General features: G+C 48.9%; 1 protein-coding gene across 6 annotated transcripts in view; it reads left to right on the top strand.

Annotated features, from left to right (window-relative positions):
- ZDHHC7 (zinc finger DHHC-type palmitoyltransferase 7) overlaps positions 1-16,415 on the top strand; it is a 38,380-nt gene continuing 21,965 nt past the window's right edge. The window contains exons 1-2 of one of the 6 annotated variants that reach the window (XM_024233864.3): positions 835-1,116; positions 5,723-5,829. The gene's annotated coding sequence lies outside the window, so the exon portion shown is untranslated. Of the gene's footprint in view, positions 1,117-5,722; positions 5,830-10,882; positions 11,057-16,415 lie in introns of those variants that run through there. The other 5 variants (XM_063717391.1, XM_024233865.3, XM_054534222.2 and 2 more) reach the window with 5 other exon arrangements.

Here is a 16,415-nt window from a genome sequence, read left to right as displayed (position 1 = left end):
GTTCACTCTGTCGCCCAGGCTGGAGTGCAGTGGCTTGATCTCAGCTCACTGCAACCTTTGCCTCCCGGGTTCATGATTCTCCTGCCTCAGCCTCTCGAGTAGCTGCTGGGATTACAGGCGTGCACCACTACATCCGGCTAATTTATGTGTTTTTAATAGAAACGGGGTTTCACCATTGTTGTTCAGGCTGGTCTCGAACTCCTGACCTCAAGTGATCAGCCCGCCTTGGCTTCCCAAAGTGCTGGAATTACAGGCGTGAGCCACCGCGCCTGGCCTTAAAATACATGCTCCTACTTTCAAACACTTAGGGCTTCCTATATGGAAGGGACTGTGGCGATGCTCTAGCGTCCAAGTCGCTCAAGGAGGAGGCCGGGGGCTCCGCGGACCTCAGGAGTCAGGCCTCCAATCCCCAGTTCAGGGCGCTTTCCTCTTTTCCCAAGTGCTTTCTGGCTCAGCGATTTCCACTCCCGCTCCCTTACTTTCCCATTTCCTTAGGTCACATCCCCGCACATAGTACAGGCCACACCTGGAGCTGCCTCTGAGACACCGCCGCGGGCGCGGGTACACACTCCGCTCAGGGCATTCCCAACCCGGTTCCGCAGCCTAACGGCGTGGCTTGGACCCTGCGGCAGCCCGTAGCCCCCATCCTTTCTCCTCCGGACTTCAGTTTGGCGGCATCTCTCTTAGCGAGAGGCACTGTGACTAAAAGCTGCCTTTTCTCAATGAACTGCCAGTTTGTAAGAGCCTCCGGGTCCCCTCAAACCGACTCGAGCGCCCCTCTCCACTGGAGGTGCGCGGCCGGAACTGCGCCAGCGTGACGTCACTGACCTCGTCGGGTTCACTTCCGGGGCTCGCACCGCCCCGCTATCCAGCCAAAGCTCCGGGCTCAGGCATTTGCTTGGCGGCAGCCTCCTTCCGACCTGCCCGGCGGCAGCCTCCTTCCGACCTGCCCGGCGGGACCCAGGGGACCAAGCCGAGCCGAGCCGCGGGGCCCGCTCCGGCCCGGCCATGAGCGCGGCCGCATGATGCGTCCCTGCCTCGGCCGCTGCAGTCGCCGCCGCCGCCGCCGCAGGCCGGGAGGAGCCGCAGCGCCGGGCGACCCCGCCCGGGCCTCGGGTGAGTGCGGCGGGCTGGGCCGGGCGGGCTGCTCACTCCCGGGTCTCCCGGCCACTTCTGGCCCCCGGCCTGCTCTGTCCTTCCGTCGGTCCCGCCGCTCTGTCTCCTCCACCCCGCCGCACACCTGCGACCTTCTGGAGTTCCTAGGGGCACCTCCGTGCCCGCACCTGACTTCCCTTCCAGGTGCCCCCTTGTCATTCCTTAGTTGCTCTCTCGGGATCGGGCCCGGATTGCAGCCCCAGCTTTTTGCCTGACCTTGGCCGTGACACTCAGCTCTCCGAGCCCTGGTTTTCTGTGTGGCTAATGACGGGGTGGTGGTTACAGAGCAGCTATAAACCCTGTGTAAGCTGTAAAGAGTTTTTTTATAGGCATGTATTACAATGAGCAGTCTCGCACTTCGTGTGGTGGCTTCTCTTCCTCTTAAGCTGTAAATTTTCTCTTTTATTCTCTGCCCGTCTTCCTAGTTATCTTCCCTCCTGCTCCACGTCAGTCATCTTTGGGTGTTAGTTGCCTGAAAGGGCATCTTGGACAGTCAGGTCAGCCTTCAGGGCAGTAAGGCTCACCTCTCCTGGTGTGGTTCCTTCTACAACTTTGTCACACTCAGTTAGATAGACACACTTTATTAGCTTATGAAGAAGCAGTTTATTGTGGCAGTTAAATTGGAGGGTAAGAGGCAGTGTTGATGCGGCTACCTACCTTATAGCTGCTTTTACTGTCTGGGCTGTATACAGTGCTGGGCAAATCGCTGCTACAGTGTTGCATTTGCAGTCTGCTTAGTGTATGCACTTAAGCGCACGTATTTATCTATTTTACCTTTACTGTCCCAAGGGGTTTAGAGATTTAGGTCAATGTGTATTAATATTTTTTTCTGAACTCTTCACCTCACAGATGAAGAATCTCTTTTTTGTTATGTTTTACAGTGTTTACATACCTGAAATCACCTTTTAGTCACTTTGTGGCCTGATACGCACGCGGTGGCTCATGGCTCATGCCTGTAATCCCAGCGCTTTGGGAGGCTGAGGCAGGAGGATCACTTGAGCCCAGGAGTTGGAGAGCAGCCTGGGCAACATAGTGAGATCCCCATCTCTACAAAAAAATAAAAAAAATTAGCCGGGTATGGTGGTACACGCCTGAGGTCTCAGCTGCTTGGGAGGCTGAGGTGGAGGGATCACTTGAGTTCGAGATCATGCCACAGCACTGCAGCCTGGGCAACAGAGTGAGATCCCCATCTCAAAAAAAAAAAAAAAAAGTCACTTTGTTAAATTTGCTTGTTAAAAGTGAGAACTTGGCCAGGCACAGTGGCTCAAGCCTGTGATCCCATCACTTTGGGAGGCGGGCGGATCACGAAGTCAGGAGATCGAGACCATCCTGGCTAACACGGTGAAACCCCATCTCTACTAAAAATACCAAAAATTAGCTGGGCATGGTGGTGGGCGCCTGTAGTCCTAGCTACTCGGGAGGCTGAGGCAAGAGAATCACGTGAACCCGGGAGGCGGAGCTTGCAGTGAGCCGAGATCGCGCCACTGCACTCCAGTCTGGGCGACAGAGCAAGACTCAGTCTCAAAAAAAAAAAAAGTCAGAACTTGGTTAAAGTGAAAGGCTCTTGGGATATTTGAAATATGGAATGGAACTGAAGTATTAACTAAATTGCAATTCTTGAACATTCTGGAAAATAGATGGTTAGGGGTCCACATTTGTTTCTGATTTGTGAGTTGAAGAAGACGACTGTTTGAAAAGGTAATTCCTAAAAGATTCGCTAAATAACAATGGGAACTCTTCTGCTACCATTGGCTCAGAGCCTGCCTCAGTTGACAGATTAATGAATTGAAACTTTACAGCCCTGCTAATCAATGAACTGTAAAAACAAATCCTCTTCAAGAACAGAAGAGTATTAGCATGAATAGAATGGCCCTCTCAGTGAGAAAGAAAGCACTGAAATGAACTTTATATAAGAACAATCTTGATTCAGTCAAAAGTATGAACGTACTTTTACATTCTTACTGAAACTTACCTGCTGGCTTGGATGCTTTGTTGATATAAATAATACAATCTTTGTTAAATTAACAAAGGAAATGGGTCTAGAAATAAGTTCATATAGAAAGTTAATGTTTGGGATGAACATTGAATAGTGTTCCTGATTGGACAACTATACAAGATAATTTTACTAAAGCAGCTTTTTGGGGTATGTTTCTTTAATATTTTAACTTTAGAAGTACTTTTTTTTTTTTGAGACGGAGTTTCGCTCTTGTTGCCCAGGCTGGAGTGCAGTGGCTCGATCTTGGCTCACTGCAGCCTCTACCTCCTGGGTTAAAGCGATTCTCCTGCCTCAACCTCCCGAGTAGCTGGGATTACAGGCCTGAGCCACCGTGTCTGGCTAATTTTGTGTTTTTAGTAGAGACAGGATTTCTCCATGTTGGTCAGGCTGGTCTCCAACTCCTGACCTCTGGTGATCCGCCTGCCTCAGCCTCCCAAAATGGTGGGATTATAGGCGTGAGCCACTGTTCCTGACCCTTTTTTTTTTTCAAACCCTAGAGCAGAACATAAAGTCAAAACTGTCATTTTCACTGGAATTTCTTATTCCCAAAGTTAGTCTCCAGGGTCAGTGTTAACAACTTGCTGTGTGACCCTTCGGTTGTAACATCTGAGAAGAGTTTAGTTGGACTGTGCCAGTTAGCTAGCTATAAAGCTGAGCAGGAATAGTGCCAGTCCACACAGGACTGCCCTCACTTGTGATACCAACTGCAAGTTGGCTTTTTTTTGCGGGGGGGTGCAGGTGGTGGTTCCCAAAACCACCCTTGGGTGGGGTCCGGGGAAGTACCAAAGGCACGATTGTCCTCTCCCTGTGGACTCAGAACACGTTACTTTTTTGGCATTGATGTGTGACAATATGCATGGAGTATTGCCAGCCTGGGAAGCTCACCTGAGCCTTGGTGGTCAGTTTTTATTGAGGCCCCATTATACAGGCATGATTGATTGATTGATTGATTGCCCACATGGTTGATCTTAGTTCCCAGATAGACTGATACCCTGTGACGAAGAGCTCCGCCCTCACCCTACATCATATTGTTAGCTGAGGACAAAGGCCAGGCCTCTTTTTGGGTAAGATTAAATAAGGTTAAATTGTTTTTTGTTTATTTGTTTTGAGAGGGAAGTCTTGCTCTTTTGCCCAGGCTGGAGTGCAGTGGCACAATCATGGCTCGCTACAGCCTTGATCTCCTGGGCTCAAGTGGTTCCTTCTGCCTCAGCCTCCCAGTTAACAGGGACCACAGGTGTACGCCACCATGCCCGGCTTATTTTTTGTAGAGATAGGGTCTCACTATGATACCCAGGCTGGTTTGAAACCCCTGGGCCCAAGCAATCCACCTGCCTCGGCCTCCCAGAGTGCTGGGATTACAGGCATGTTACACTGTGCCTGGCCTGGTTAAATTATTTACTACATATCCTACTTCTTTCCTGGTCCCTTCCTACTTGAAAATACTGTATACTGCTGTGCTTTGCCATTGACAAATGACTGTCCCTTCTAGAACATGGAGGAGACACAGGCCACAGGGACAGCTCTCAACCTTAGTTCCCTTCTAACTAAAATGTCTTTGAATATCTATCCATCAGTCATTTTCTTCTGCTTTGCCTCTGAGGGGGAGACAGTCCCTCCTTCCTGATGTTAACTCTTGTGTCTGCTTTGGTCTGCTTGTTATGGGAATGTGAATTATCATTTACGATCTCTTGCCTTTTTGAGATGGAGTCTCGCTCTGTCGCCAGGCTGGAATGCAGTGGCACGATCTCAGTTCACTGCAACCTCTGCCTCCCAGGTTCAAGTGAGTCTCTTGCCTCAGCCTCCCGAGTAGCTGGGACTATAGGCGCACGCCACCACGCCCAGCTGATTTTTGTATTTTTAGTAAAGATGGGGTTTCACCACGTTGGCCAGGATGGTCTCGATCTCTTGACCTTGTGATCCGCCCGCCTCGGCCTCCCAAAGTGCTGGGATTACAGGCGTGAGCCATTGCGCCCGGCCTATCTCTTGCCTTTTTGATTGTTTTTTCCATTTGCTGGTTTCTTTGCCTCTATTTACAAACATATCCTTGTCTTGGTAATCTTATTAGCCCTGTGCTTGCTACTGAGTTCCATTCCATTCCATTCTTTTGTTGTTGTTGTTGTTGTTTGTTGTTGTTTGTTTTTTTGAGATGGAGTATTGCTCTGTTGCCCAGGCTGGAGTGCAATGGCGTGGTCTTGGCTCACTGCAACCTCCGCCTCCCGGGTTCAAGTGATTCTCCTGCCTCAGCCTCCCGAGTAGCTGGGATTACAGGCACCTGCCATCATGCCTGGCTAATTTTTGTATTTTTGTAGAGACAGGTTTTTACCATGTTGGCCAGGCTGGTCCTGAACTCCTGACCTCAAGTGATCCACCTGCCTTGGCTTCCCAAAGTTCTGGGATTACAGGCGTGAGCCACCACGCCCAGCCTCCATTCCATTCTTGAAAAACATTTCAGTAGAATCCTATTAATCCTCTAGTCAAACCCAGACTCTCTATGGAGCCCATACAGTGCCTTATTTTGGTTCAGCATCTTACGGTTTTGAAAACACTGTGTTCTTCTATGGTGTCTTATAGGTAGTGGGTGCTTGAAAACTGTTTGGTGAATGAATAATTTGGCAAGGCAGAGAAAGAATTCTCATTGGAGGAAACAGGAGCAAAACCACAGAGCTATGAAAGGCGAGGTAAGGGGAATCCAAAGGAGCACCATATGGCAGAGAGTGGGGAATGTTGAGCTGGAAAGGTTGGGAGAGCCAGAAGGTTTTGCAACAGGTTGATTTTGTGACCTGTGCTGTGGTTTTGTTTTATTTAATTTATTATTATTACTATTTTTGAGACAGGGTCTTATTCTATCACCTAGGCTGGAGTGCAGTAGCATGATCTCAACTTACTGCAGCCTCAACCTCCTGGGCTGGAGCGATCCTCCCACCTTAGCCTTCTGAGTAGCTGGGGCTGGCTACAGGTGCATGCCACTACACCTGGCTCCTTTTTTTTTAAATTATAGAAATGGGGTCCCACCATGTTGCTCAGGCTGGTCTTGAACTCCTGAGATCAAATGATCTGCCCACCTCAGCCTCCTAAAGTGCCGGGATTACAGGTATACCGGTGCCACTGCACCTAGCCCTATATATTATTTTAAAATTATTTAATTTTATTTTTCAAGGAATTTTTATTTAGGTTTTTAATTTTTTTGAGACAGGGTCTCTCTCTGTTACTCAGGCTGGAGTACAGTGATGCAGTCATAGCTCACCGCAGTGTTGAACGCCTGGGCTCAAGTAATCCTCCTGCCTCAGCCTCTCGAGTAGCTGGGACTACAGCTGTGTACCACTGCGCCCAGCTAATTAAAAAATTTTTTTTGTAGAGACAGGGTCTTGCTATGTTGCCCAGGCTGGTCTTTTTAACTCACGTGTTCCTCCTGCTTTAGCCTCTCAAAGCACTGGGATTACAAGTGTGAGCCGCCACCCTTGGCCTGTGCTGTGATTTTGAACGGTGACTCCTGCAGCCATGTGGAGAGTCATTGGAATCTAGTGACCCTTGAAGTTAGCGTTCTGCAGAGGTACAGGCTAGAGATGAGGGCTGCCTAAACTTGGGTTGTGGGAAAGGTGAGAAGGATCAGAGCTGTAAGTGGGAAGTGTCGTCATACATGTAGGAATGGAGGAATTTTGTGTCCAGAGGCTAAAAGGTGGTGAATCAATCCTGGTTGCATGAGGAATGTCACTGATTTGGAAAAAGACGCGAGCTCTATGTTAAGCTGGTGGTTTGGTTCACCGGGAAACACTGCCGTTCATTTGCAGCACCGCGTGAGGAGGGGCAGTCAGCTAGAGAGGCTTCCAGTCTCATTGGAGACCAGCTTTTACAGTTCACTGAAATGTTTTGAATTCTTAGATTCCATATTTCCCACATTCAATTTATTCATTACAGAATGCACTTGCTAAAACTGAGTGCTCTGGAAGCCAGTGTATTTTAATGGAAGAACACGGGCTTTGGAGTCAAAACAGTTCTGACTCCACCCTAACTGGCTGTGGATCTGAGCAAGGCACTTAGCCTCTAAGACTCAGTTTTGTCATCCTGAAAATGAGCTCACGGTATGCCTGGCTTTTAGGGTGATGGTCACATGCGTAAACCTCCTGACACACAGAGTAGATGCTCAGTAAATAGCCTTTCTTCTCACCTTCGAATGTTTTATGTTGTCATTAACTTGTAATTGAGAGCTAATGTATTATTAATATGTCATTTTCTTAGTATTTTGAACTCTGGTTAATCTGGCATTATAAAAGCTCATTTTGTATTAAACAAGGAAACTCTAGGAAGATAGGGAAGGAGGTTGGGAATACCAGCCTGATTCAGGCTCTGCTATTCCCTGGGACAGGACGCTTAATGAGGTTTGGAACTCTAGAGTTCTTTTTATTTCTGGATTTAGATTTCTTGAGGGTTTAGTTACCATGCTGGGATTTTTAAAAATAGCTGCTCCATTTGACTGTCAAAGTTAGGTTGTGGCTCTCGTACAGGGATGAAAGGGGAACCTTTGGGGTACGAGTAAGCATTCCTTGGAGACCACCTCTTCTGGCCTGCGTGCTCTAGTGAGGTCCCGCGCACATGTTTTCTGGACCTGAAGTTGTGACTTCCCTACAGGTGGGGTTTTTCTCTTCACCCCCTTCTCCCTCTTTCTCTGTAACCCTTGTGCATTTCTCTTCTACTCCTTTTCTGCCAGGCTCTTTGGGCCTCTGGCCCACTCCCCTGGCAGATCTTATCACACGCCCCTGTCATTTGCCTGTGGACTTCCTTTCTACTTTTTCTTGTCTCCCTCAAGCACCCTCCTTCCCTTACTTATTCACTCAACAAATGTTTGTGGAGTGCGTGGTGAACCCGGGAGTGCTGGGGATACTATGAGTAACATTCCATTGAGGTGATGGCAGAACAAGCAGCCAGGGAGAGGCTGCTAGGAAGGGAGGCCAGCAGGCTCCAGATGGAGGGGGGCTTTCTAGGCCATGGTGGTGGGATGGAGTAGGGGGTGGGGTGGGACTTTATTCTCACTGAAAAGGCAGTGATTGCACGAGCTTAGGCAGGGGAGTGACATGATCTGATTTATGTCTGTAGAAGACCATGCTGGGTGCTGCATGGGGGACTGGACCGTTGGGTGAGCAGAGGCATGAGAGTAGAGAGAGGACTGGTTAGCAGGTGATCTGAGCACTCCCCAGGTGAGAGCTCATGGGACCTTGGTCTGGGCGGGTGAGGAGGTGGGAGAAGTGGTCGGATTTGGGGTAGGTTTAGAGGTGCACCCTATAGGACTTGCTGATCAGCTAGATGTGGAGAGGTAGGGAATGAGATACATGAAGGGCGGGGCCTTTTTTTTGGGTGTGGTGTGCTGTTTATTGAGATGGGAACGAGTGGGGTCGTGACTGACTGGAGGAGGTTCTGCTTTGACCCTCCTGCGCTGGAGTTGTTGAGTGGCCAGTTGGATAGACGCCCTTAGTGATGCATTGTCAGCCTGAGGTTTTCCAGATACCTTTTTTTGTTTAAACTTCGTGAAACTGAGGTTCCGCATGAGCTCCTTTGTGGATAGCATGTAGATGAAGGGAAGACTGAGGACTAAGCCCGGGTGCTCCTGGCGTTTACATGGGTGGAGGAAAAGTATCCAGTCAGAGACCGGGTGTGGCTAGGGGGAGGGAAGTCAGTGTTGTCCCCCAGGCCCCTCACTGCCCCTCACTCCTGAGACTGGTGTTCCGTCTCCCACTTCCACAGTTCATCGTGTGCTGTGTGTGTTCCCCCACTTTGCCATGTTTTTGATCTGCAGTGTTCTGATCCTACTGTAGAGTGATTATTTGAATATGAAATGCCCTTCTAGAAAGGTCAGGCGAGGTCGCTATTCGCTGTATGACTTATGTGACAGTATGTCATTGAGATTTGGCTTGAGTTGGGTTAATATTCTGGTGTGGATTTTTTTTTTCCTTAAAAGTAATATTCTGATCTTTGGATTCAGTAATTTGAGTAGAAAATCATGGTTTCTTAGAGCATCATTTCCTGTGGTAGGATTTGAAAGGACAAACTGAATATTTCATGATTGCCAGTTGATGGCAAGAGCGCTTAGGAGCACGATCGCCATCAGCTCACTGCAGCGGGTCAGCTGAGTGCTGCGCTCCTTTTGTGAGTTGAGTGAGGACGTGAGCTCCCTCTGTAGCCTTCCCCACCTTGACTCAGGTTCCCTGACTCATCCGGACTGGTGACATACCTGGATGTGGCCCCCTGTTTGCACGGCCCATAGGAACCACTGCCTCCGGATCTTACAGCTCCCCCCTGGACCCAGCCTCAGTCCTGCCCCTCACTTCCTCTGAGTCTGTTTCTCAGGCTCCTCGGGCCCTCCGTGCCCTGAGTTTCAGTCACTTGGCTTACCAGGCCTCGCCTCCTGCCCCCTGGACTCTGAGGTTGGCCTCTCCCGCTTGCATCTTGGTCTTGCCTTTGTTACTCTGCTTTTCTAGCCCATCATCCTGGCTGATCTCCAGCCCTGGGTAAGTTTATGGTGCTGGGCTGGGCTTTTGGATAAAAGGACCAGCCGTTCCCATCCTCTATGAGACACTTAAGGTGTCAGCATTGTCTGGGCCCTGCAGGGTAATGGTTCAGGCCCCTCTTGGCTGCCGCCTCTCCACCCCATTTCCATTTTGCGGTCTCCATAGGCCCTCCCAGCGCCGCAGCCCCGCTCCTTCTCTCTGCTGAGACACTCAGCACTCGTCTTCCTGAGTGTGAACTGCTTTCACTTCTCTTCATCCCCGGGTTTCCCCTTTCTTCCTCCAGGGAGGAAGGATCATTCCGCTTTGTGGACCATCCCCCTACTCCACCCACGCTTTCTCCTGTCAATAAAATTCACACTTGATTCAGATTTCTGCAGCTTTTCCTTCATGTCCTTTCTCTGTCCCAGGATCCCACCCAGGATCACACAGGACATGAGTGGGCACGTCTCTTTAGCCCCTCTTGGCTGTGGTGCTTTCTCAGGTGCTTTCTCAATCCTTGTTTGGATGATTGGCAGTTGTGAGCAGTGCTGTGGGTCAGGGATTTTTTTGTAGGATGCTCTTCTCTTGGGACTTGTTTGATATTTTCCTCACGACTAGATTTGGGTGATGCAGTTAGACTAAGGACCTGCTTGCCACAGCCTGTCAAGGCTGCATTCTGTCCACACGAACTCATTGCTATGGATGTGGCCTTGAACACCTGGCTGACTGAGTTGGTGTTTGCCAGGTTTCTCCTCAGTAAAGTTATTTTCCTCCTTTCCGTACTCCACTCATTAGAAACTGTCCCTGTGAACGGCCATACTTGAGGGGTGGGGAGCAGCGTCTTCCCTGCTGGAGGAGGAGGAGCCGCCGGCATTCCTCGGACTCGTGGCGCTGGGTATTTGTCTATTTTCTGTTTATTCAGCCACTGCTTTATATCAGTCTGGACTCGTGCATGTTTACTTGATGCTTTGGGTTATAAAGCAATACTATTTTATTTTCCTGGAAAAAGCTTTGGCCATTGGGAGCTCTTTCACTTGGTTCCTATATCCCTTTCATGAGCCCACCTGTCCCCATGATTGTGTGTGTGTATTGTGAACACTTCATTATTCTCTGGCAATACAAGATGCTCCAGGCTCATCTTGTGTATATATATATATATATATATTTTGCCTCGGTCCTGGTTCCTTTTATTTATTAGAGAATGGTATTAAAAACCAAGATCTGTGGTGGCTCACACCTATAATCCCAGCACTTTGGCTGACATCGGAAGATCGCTTGAGCCCAGGAGTTCAAGACCAGCCTGGGCAACATAGCAAGATCCCATCTTGAATATTAAACAACAACAACAACAAACCAAGATCTGGGAATTAGGTGTGCTGGTGGCTGTTGGTGTGTTGCTTCTAGGCCGTCTCAGCTGACAGAACAAGTAAATATATGTGTGGATGCTAACCCATGTGTGTATACATATCTGTAGATATTTCCATATGCAACTGCTTGTATCTTTCTTAAACCAAAAACGTAGGTCATTCTAGCTTCCTCCTCTTGCTTACCTGGAAACTTCCACCCCAACAGTGAGAAGCCTGGCTCTTGCCATCCATTTACTTAATTTTTTTCTTTTTTTTTTGAGACAAGGTCTTGCTCTGTTGCCCAGGCTGGAGTGCAGTGGCGCGATCTTGGCCCACTGCAACCTCAGCCTCCAGGGTTCAAGTGATTTTCCTGCCTCAGCCTCCCAAGTAGCTAGGATTACAGGTACTGGCCACCATGCCTGGCTAATTTTTGTATTTTTAGTAGAGACGGGGTTTTGCCGTGTTGGCCAGGCTGGTCTTGAACTCCTGACCTCAAGTGATCCACCCACCTTGGCCTCCCACAGTGCTGGGATTACAGGTGTGAGCCACTGCGCCCAGCCCCAGTTATCTTTTAAACCATCTGGTTTACCTAAGGTCTGGTGCCTCCCATTTGAGCAGAGTGAAGTCCAGAGTTCCAGGTTTCTTAGCATGGCATTCAGGCTGTGGTTCCAGTGGACCTCAGGCTTGTCCTTCTGGTCACATTCCCCTCTGGAATGCTGAATTCCCTTCTGCCTCTGTGCTGTCTCACATGATTGTCCTCTCTTGTCCATATCTTGCTGGTCTGTTGGGGCCCACCCATGCTGTCTGTTGTCTTTATTGACACTTCCTCTGATTCCTCCAGAAGTAGCTGTTTTCGTTTCTCTCCCTGATCACACTTTGCTGCTAACTCGGGGAAAGCACTTTGCACATTGGATTCCCACCCCGCTGCTGTGTGCGCTGTGCTCCTGTGGTTCAGGCTGTCTTTGGCTGCACGTCCTTGAGGCCTTGCACAGAATATGTGCTTGGATGTCCACCCCCCAACTCCCCAGCCCGATGTGTGAATTGAGTAGACTGTTCATGGCAGGGGTTGAGTTTGTTTTGTATGCTTCTGTCCTAAAACAGGTTTGCTTAATTCCGTTTTTTATGGGGCTGAAGTGGGTGTATGAACAGTAAAGCAATGACAAGCTTAAATAGTATTTTAATATAAACATGGATACCAGACTCTAGGGTGGACATTCTTAGCAGTGCAGTGGTAAAAATAATTATGTCTTGGTTCTTTTCTGTAGTCACTGATCACCAGAGAATACTGGTATCTTTTGTTTACTTGTTTTCAGTGTGTTCCTGAGAAATACATTTTCTGTTTATAGCCAAGGAAAAAAGTAAGGGTGAAGAGCTTAAGAAACTTGCTTGAAGTTACAGATACAAGTAAATCCAAGAGAGGGTCTGGACTCAGGAACGCAGGTTATCCAGGAAGAAAAGTGACTCTGCTCGCTGGGACTTGCCTTGTGCCGCACCCTTGCACTGTCACACCGGCCGTACATACCTGTGCTGGGTATTTTTTCTCCTGCTCGTGTTTTTAATTGAGGCATGATTAATGTACAGTGAAATGCACAATTTTATTTTATTTTATTTTAGAGGCAGGGTCTTGATCTGTTGCCCAGGCTGGAGTGCAGGGGCACAAACACGGCTCACTGCAGCCTCGACCTCCGAGACTGAAGCGATCCTACTGCCTCAGCCTCCTGAGCAGCTGGGAGTACAGGCCCCGCCCGGCCAATTAAAAAAAAAAATTTTTTGTAGAGACAGGGTCTTGCCATGTTGCCCAGATTAGTCTTGAACTCTTGGGCTTAAGTGATCCTGCCTTGGACTCCCAAAGCACTGGGATTATAGCTATGAGCCACTGTGCCCGGCCCCACAATTTAAAGTGTATAGTCTATTGGGTTTTTTTTAAACAGCAAATTGTATTTTGTTTTGACAAACGCATATGCCTGTGTCACCCACTTCCCTCTCAAGATACAGGCATGTCTGTCAACTTACAGTGTTACCTTGGTCCTCTCCACAGTCACGTCTACTTGGGCTCAAATCCTTATTCTGATTTCTTTCTAAATAAATGAGGTTGCCTCATTTAGAATATCATACACATGGAATCACACTGTATATATTCTTCCGTGTCTGGCTTCTTTCACTTAGCATAATATTTTTGAGATTTAGCCATATTGCTTGTATCAGTAATATTTTCCTGCTTTTTTGCTCAGAAGTATGCCATTATGTGAATACACCAGTGTTTGTTATCTGTTTCCTGTTGATGGGTTTGGGTTGTTTCCAGTTTGGGGGTATTATGAACAAAGCTGCTGTGAATAGTATCGGACAAGTTTTTGTGTTCATATTCATATTTATTTTTCTTGGGTAAATACCTGGAAGTGGAATCTCTGAGTCACAGGGTAGGTATTTAACTTTGAGAAAGTGCCAGACTGCTTTCCAAAGTGGTTACTTTTTTAAATTTATAAAATTAATTGGAGATTTGATCTCATTGTAGAAAATCTGGTGTAGACCTGATGCTTGCGATTCACAGTCCTGAATTTTGCAAACCAGTTTCCGATTTTAAGACATTGCTAAGATAAGCTCATTGGAAAACAGTTCAAAATATTACTAAGCATTTCAAGTTTCTGGCTGGTGCATAGATATTTGAATAAAGTTACTATATATAAATACTGCATTTAGGCTGGGCACAGTGGCTCACGCCTCTAATCCCAGCACTTTGGGAGGCTGAGGTGGGCGGATCACCTGAGGTCAGGAGTTCGAGACCAGCCTGGCTAACATGGTGAAACCCCATTTCTACTAAAAATACAAAAAATTAGCTGGGAGTGGTGGCATGCGCCTGTAATCCCAGCTACTCGGGAGGCTGAGGCAAGAGAATTGCTTGAACCTCGGAGGCGGAAGTTGCGGTGAGCAGAGATCGCACCACTGCACTCCAGCCTGGGCAAAGGAGTGAGACTCCATCTCAAAAAAAAAGGGGTTCAGAAGGGATTGAGAGCTGGAGCTCTGTTGGGGAACCAGTGCTGTGTCAGTGTTTGTCTAGGGCCTGGGCAGAAGCTTGAGGGAGAAGCGACCCCTGAGGGATCTTGCAGTCGGTGTGATGGGCACAGGGACCTCCACAGAGTGGGCCCAGGTGGAGACGTGGCACACTGGGGCGGGAGACAGCGAGCCATCTTGGGTTATTGGGACCACCCCAGAATATGTTTTCAGAAACTAGTCAGGGCTCTTGGTTTCAGACGACAGACAGCAGCTGGGGGTTGACTCAGGCAGAAAAAGCACTGTCGTGGAAGCATCTCAGCTACAGATGGAGCGGAGGAGCCAGGCAGCCGGCGCCGAAGCCAGAGCCGAAACCTACCACAAGGAGATCTGCTTGCTCCCTTTTCTCCCGGGGACCCCTTTGCTCAACCTCTGTTGTTTGGAAGGTGGACCTCCTGACCCGATCTTCTAATGCTTTTTTTTTTTTTGAGACAGAGTCTTGCTCTGTCACCCAGGCTGGAGTGCAGTGGTGCGATCTCGGCTCACTGCAAGCTTCGCCTCCCGGGTTCGCGCAAGCTTCGCCTCCCGGGTTCGCGCGGTTCTCCTGTCTCAGCCTCGCGAGTAGCTGGGACTACAGGCGCCCGCCACCACGCCTGGCTAATTTTTTTTTTTTTTTTTTTTTGGTAGAGATGGGGTTTCACCATGTTAGCCAGGTTGGTCTCGATCTCCTGACCTCGTGATCCGCCTGCCTCAGCCTCCTAGAGTGCTGGGATTACAGACCCGATCTTCTAATTTTATTTTACATTCTCTCCTCAGTGTTCTCTCTCTGTCTTCTAGTTCCCCTCTCTGGGACATTTCTACTCTTTTTTTTTTTTTTTTTTTTTGAGACGGAGTCTCACTCTGTCGCCCAGGCTGGATGGAGTGCAGTGGCGCCTTCTCGGCTCACTGCAAGCTCCGCGTCCCGGGTTCACGCCATTCTCCTGCCTCAGCCTCCCAAGTAGCTGGGACTACAGGCGCCCGCCACCACGCCTGGCTAATTTTTGTATTTTTAGTAGAGACGGGGTTTCACTGTTTTAGCCAGGATGGTCTCGATCTCCTGACCTTGTGATCCGCCTGCCTCGGCCTCCCAAAGTGCTGGGATTACAGGCGTGAGCCACTGCGCCTGGCCCATTTCTACTCTTTCGTCCAATTCTGTTTAAGAAAATTTAGAGGCCGGGCACGCTGGCTCACGCCTGTAATCCCAGCACTTTGGGAGGCCAAGGCGGGCAGATCACGAGGTCAGGTGATCGAGACCATCCTGGATAACACGGTGAAACCCTGTCTCTACTAAAAATATTAAAAAATAGCCAGGTGTGGTTGCAGGCACCTGTAGTCCCAGCTACTTGGGAGGCTGAGGCGGGAGAATGGCATGAACCCAGGAGGCGGAGTTTGCAGTGAGCCGAGATCGTGCCACTGCACTCCAGCCTGGGTAACAGAGTGAGACTCCGTCTCAAAAAAAAGAAAAAAAAAAGAAAATTTAGAATCTATAGACTGTTGTATTTTCGTTGTAGAATAACCAGGAAGTTCTTAAACTGTTCCTCTTTTTGTTTCACAGAACCAATCTCTTCTCTTATTTTGAAGAATGTGAATTTTACCTATGCCTGTTGACGTTTTCTTCTCTGTGCATTGTGCGTGTTCTGGACTCTTACCCTTCATTTCTGTTTTGTGCTCTTTCATGAATCGTGTTTGGATTTAATTTTTTTTTTTTTTTTTGAGACAGAGTCTCGCTCTGTCGCCCAGGCTAGAGTGCAGTGGTGGTGGTGCCATCTTGGCTTACTGCAACCTCCGCCTCGTGTGTTCAAGCAGTTCTCTGCCACAGCCTCCCGAGTAGCTGGGATTACAAGCGCCCACGACCACTCCCAGCTAATTTTTGTATTTTTAGTAGAGACGGGGTTTCACCATCTTGGCCAGGCTGGTCTTGAACTTCTGACCTCGTGATCCACCCGCCTCAGCCTCCCAAAGTACTGGGATTACAGGCGTGAGCCACCGTGCCTGGCCTGGACTTTCTTTTTTTATAATGGAGCTACGACAAGCACTTGGAACCTCTCTGTCCGTGGCGGGGGTTTCCCTGTGGCCCTCGACTTAGGGAGGTCTGACAGTGAATCTGACCTTCTTGTTGGGTTTTCCCTACATCACAGAGTCTTTAGACCTTTTTCTTGGGTCATATTAGTGCTGGAGAGGATTCCTCGACCCTCCCACCTGTCGGGGTTCGGGGAGCCACGTGGGAGATGCGTGCCAGGAGTCTCTGCTCTCATTGAGTGGCCTTCACCGGGTTCCACTGTCTTCCTTCACCTCCTCGCCCCTCCCACAGCAGGGCCTGCCGTTCTAGTCCACCCCTCCTGCCTCACAGGCTCTGTCTGTCTGTTCTGTGATTCCTTTAATGTGACCAGTAAATCAGCTTATCGACGATAG

The sequence above is a fragment of the Pongo abelii genome, chromosome 18, assembly GCF_028885655.2.
Source record: "Pongo abelii isolate AG06213 chromosome 18, NHGRI_mPonAbe1-v2.0_pri, whole genome shotgun sequence".
Taxonomy (NCBI): domain Eukaryota; kingdom Metazoa; phylum Chordata; class Mammalia; order Primates; family Hominidae; genus Pongo; species Pongo abelii.
Note: the sequence above shows the minus strand (reverse complement) of the source record. Positions and strands in the feature narration are given on the sequence as shown.